The sequence below is a fragment of the Lissotriton vulgaris genome, chromosome 4_1 (assembly GCF_964263255.1).
Source record: "Lissotriton vulgaris chromosome 4_1, aLisVul1.2, whole genome shotgun sequence".
NCBI lineage: Eukaryota > Metazoa > Chordata > Amphibia > Caudata > Salamandridae > Lissotriton > Lissotriton vulgaris.
Window position 1 is genome coordinate 1,942,266,747 of NC_141691.1, and position 5,010 is coordinate 1,942,271,756.

The window sequence follows — 5,010 nt, forward strand, 5'->3', positions numbered from 1 at the left end:
ATCCATTTTCCGCAACCCTCACCAAACTCATGTTTCGCTAACTTGCTAGAATCCCATTTTTTCTTTAGCCTGTCTTCTAAAATTTGATCTATTTTCTCTTTTTGGGTCTGTCTTTTGTTAAGAAGATCTCGTTTTTTTTCCACCTCTTGTTCTTTGGATATAGTGATATCTAAGGAACTGATCTCTGATTCCAAATCTGAAATCTCTTGCTTTAGCTGTTTATTTTTATGAGCCCCTAAACTCAATAGTTTACCCCTTATGACAGCTTTGTAAGTGTCCCACGTTATTTGTTCTGAGGTGCCACATGCGTTTAACTCAAAAAAGTTAATTGTTTCTATTTCTAGTTCCTTTATAATTTCTTCGTCTTCCAACAGAGTTCTTTCAACTGTGAATCTCCTTTCTGTTATGTTTTCTGTAACTTGTAAATCTAGTTGTACTGCTGAATGATCTGACAGATGAGCTGGTAAATGGGATACTTTTTTCACTTCTTTAGATAATTCATTGCTGACCAAAAAAAAGTCTATCCTAGATTTATGACCCAATTTTTTGTTATGTAGTGTAAATGGGTGAGATTTTTCACCTTTGTTTTTCCAGATATCTACCAGATTCAGATCTCTTTTATAAGACACGATCCATTGTCTCATTTTCTTTAAGTTTATGTGTCTACTTGGTGGTGATCTGTCCAATTTTAGGTCCATTACCAGGTTAAAATCCCCTCCCAATATTATTGGGGAGGTGACTAGTAATAGTTGTGAGTATAATTTTTTCAACGGATCAGCATCGTCCAAGTTCGGACCATAGTACCCTGCAATAGTAATGGGGGAATTTCCTATTCTGATCTTTGCTACAGCCCATCTTCCTTTATTATCCACTTCTGAACTGATTAAATTAGCTTTTAGGGATTTTTTAAGAATAATCGCTATTCCTTTAATATTACACTGTTGTGATGTGCATATTAATGTGTCTACCCACCATAGACTCCTAATAATTTGATCCCATTCATCTTTTAATAGGTGTGTTTCTTGTAGTATTATTATCTCACTTTTCTCAGTTCTAATATACTCAAGAATTTTGTTCCTTCTGCTCTTTGTCCTCAACCCGTTTACATTCCAAGATAGGATTTTTACATCCCTACATGCACTCCCCATTTTGTCTGTTTGGTTGTTATGAAATTATGTTTCACTCCTAGTTGTTTTTGTTTTTTGAGTATTCGCAGATGAGGAATTTTTTGTTTTTTTTCCCTATTTTGCTCCCCACCCCTTTTTGTATACTTTTATGTTTTCTAGATTGTGCTTTAAAGTTACCCTCCCCGGGGAAGCCTCCCTCTTCTTCTCTTTCGGTTATCTTCATAACCCTTTTGGCTAACCGATCACACCTCCGTGATTTTTATCTATGTACAAAAAAGAAAAGAATTTTATTGGTTGGTTCTACAGCTTCTTCATTTTATTCTATTCTGTTCAATGTCTTGTCCTTTGTTATATTTAAATCTGATTCATGTAACTCTATGTTTCTTTATGTTTCTCGTTATATATTGTGAAAGTTATTAGCTCAAAGGTTCTTCAGAGCGTATTTGATCTCTAATTAGCTCTATCAAACTTTTCACTTCATCCGGCTCTTTTAAGTTTCGCATTTTGTTCCTCCACATAATCCGCAATGAGGGTGGGAATTTCATTTGTACCGTGGCACCTAGTTGTTGCAGCTCCGACATTAGGTTTCCCAGTTCCCATTGTCTGGTCTGAGAGGCTTTTGACATATCTGATCTTATTTTAAAGTTCCAACTGTCTTTGTTGTAAGTTCCTTTTTTTAAAGCCTCTCCCAGAATCTTATCCTTCAACGTATATGTTTTAAAGTTGACTAGGATCTTTCTTGGGTTTTTCCTTTCTTTACTCTTTCCATAAGGATCTCTGTGTACTCGCTGAATGTCCTTTTCTAGAGTATCTTTGTCTACCCATGGGAAATATTCCATCAGAAGTGCAATTACAAATGCCTTAATGTCCTTGTCTTCTTGATTCTCTGGCACATTTAGGATCCTTATGTTGTTTTTCCTTGCTTGATTTTCCAAGGATTCCAGTTTTTCGTTCACAATTTTGTTTTCCAGCTGCAAGGAATTTATTTCCTTTCTGTTTTTCTCCACCCTTTTGTCCAGACTAGTGACTTCATTTTCTACTGCTGTCACTCTGTCGCCTAGTGCGTTTAGTTTGCAGTCCAACTTCTCGCAAACCTCCTGTATTTTATTTTGTTTTGATTCGGATATGGAGAATTTCTCTTTCATTTCCATCCATATTGTTTCGAGTAGTTCATCTGTGTGGTTTTTTGTTTTATCTTTATTGAGTTCTACTGTTCTTGAGTCATCATCCTCAACCTCTCCAGTTATATTTAGTGCTGCTGCTGCAAGCAAGACCACTTCTTCATTTGTCTCTGCCATTGTGTTTGCTGCTGCAGCAGAAACGTCTGCACCCCCCTCCGCCATGTGACTCCCTACTCTCTCTTCTTCTGAACTGTTTTGTTTGATTTTCCAAATCTCTTCCAAACTTATATTGTCTCCTGCGTTCTTTTTTCTAGTACGAGGTTTTCTTCCTTTCTTTCCGCTGCCTGTAATCGATTTCACGTTTAAAGTGGGAGCGACTCTCTGTTTCTCTTTTTTTAAGAACCTACTGTCCAGTGATTTGGTTTTAAGTTTGGTTGTTGTATCCTCTTTCTCACTTTCCAAACTTTTTGATATTCCTTGAGATTCTAGGGAGGTAAGGGGTTCTGGGTTCAGCTCTTGTTGCTGAATTTTAAAATAGGACCTAAGAGAGGGAGTAACTTTTATTTTGATTTTGGATTTTTGGATAACCTCCAAATTGTTTTCTTCTTTTTCCTTTTCTTGACTACTTTTTAGGTATCCTCTGAATGAAGTTTTTTGTTTTTTTCTGCTCACTCTCGGAGTGATGCCTTTCGGGAACTGCTCTTGACTCAAGAACTTTCTATTCCGTAAACTGTAGAAGGATTTCGCTGTATTTGTCTGGGTCTCTGGTCTCTGAGGTTCGACTTCGGATTTAGTTTGGTTTTCTGAGGGAGTTTTTGTCTCTTGAGGTATTTTCTCCTCTATGCCCTCCTGTGCTACTTCTGTGATTTCACTCATATGCTGATTTTTTAAATTATTTTCTGCTATTATTATATTAATGTCTTGGCAGGGTTGAAAATGCTTGTAAGTTTGAGCCAGCAGGATGTATTGATATGGATGCCTGTCAAAACTGTTGGTATTAATGTTGATATTTATTTTGTCAACCTCTATATTATGACTCAATTTTACTTGTGTTCCTTTGAAGTTTCTCAAAATCCGGGCCTCTTCTGTACTTGAAAGTTTGTCTGTTTCTCTTTCTTCACCACTATATTTTAAATTTTCCAGTACTTTTACTATTTCTGATATTTCTGGCTCTAGCTCAAGCGCGCTTCTCCGAACGCTTTCCCCTTTGATGTGACTCACTATGGAGGTTATGGAGGTTATTGGAGCAGAACTTTCCTCCCTACCCTCCTCGAGCCGCCGCTGCCTCCTCTCACTGTCTCTGTCGCTGATGCTGACGCTGCCACTCGTGCCCCGGAACTGAAAACTCAGTCTACCGGAGGCACGTCGGCAGAGCGACTTTGCTTTCCTTGCCGCGCTCCACTTCTCTGCTGTGGGGCTTTTACTCGCTCCACTCACCTTGTAGCTTTCGCCTGCCCCGCAGTCTTCCAGAAGTCTTCCATCCCTGCGTACCGCACCTTCAGCCTTCCACGGCGCCTGCTTCAACCGGATCGGCGTGTCCCTCTCCTCCGTGATCCCGCCGACAATGGCGGAACGCCAAGCTTCGCCCCTCACTCCGAGGCTCCAGGAAAAAAGAGGAGATCCGACTAAAAGCACCATACCCTTATGATCTGCCGGTAAGAAGCTCTGTTGAACAGCGACACTCTCTGATTCACACAGCTTTTTTTTGTTTTTCTAATGATATGAACCCCTATTAATCACTTGAACCGCTTGAACCGCTACCTCATCCAAAATGTTCAATATGTCCAAAAATAGTCTTTTCGCCATGAATATGAGAATGACTTGTTGTTTTCCATGTTTCACTTCACGTCTCACTGCATGTTGGGTCCCGTCTTCCAACCCTGTTGCAATCCTCACGGGTGTGTCGGGAGCTCTCCGACCGAGCTTCCTACTCGGCCGCCATCTTCCCCCTGACTAAGGGGGTGGAATTCACAATTCTTTGGACAAAAAAGGGACAGGGGAAAAAAGGTATCACTGGAATATGAAAGACACCCAAAAAACTCAGGCAATCTAAAAAAGAACACAAACGTAGCGCAAAAACGGCCGTTATCCAGCTCCTTCGTGAACCCACCCAAACAATGCGCATAACAAGATGGTTTGGATACAAAAAGGGATAATTACGGGACGATACTACTCAAGGAAACGCAGCCGCGAATCCTGAACGTCACCAAAGAACAAAAACAGGTTGTTAAATAAAAGGGTTCAGTAGTGCCCAAGGTAATAGGAAAGCAGGGGGGCAGGGAAAAAGAGGGGGGTCAAAACCCAGCTCTAGAAAAGACCGCTGGAATGGAGCTCGAAGGAAGGGAAATAAGGTAGAACCACAGGAACAGAAAGCACATGGCAAGGGACCAATAAAGAAACCAAGCACCTGTTTCCTGTTGGCAGCCCCCTTTTAAAGCGAGCCCTAGGGAGCGTCCATAAATTCACATATGCACTTGGCACTTCTAAGGATAAATCACTAACGGGGAACTAGACAAAAGGACCCAGGCCCCCTTGAACTCCAACATAAGCATGTTACCACTTCATTGTACCATCCAAGAAGTAATGGTTTTGTTGAGCGCTACAACAGAATGATTAAGGAGAATATACAATTGTCTGTTGCTAGTGGGTTGGATTGGAAGCAAGAGGTAAAAAATTTAATTTGGGCTTGGTGCACTACACCCAAGTCTGATACTAAGGTTTCTCCTTTTGTGCTACTTAAATGAAGATTACCTGGATCGAAA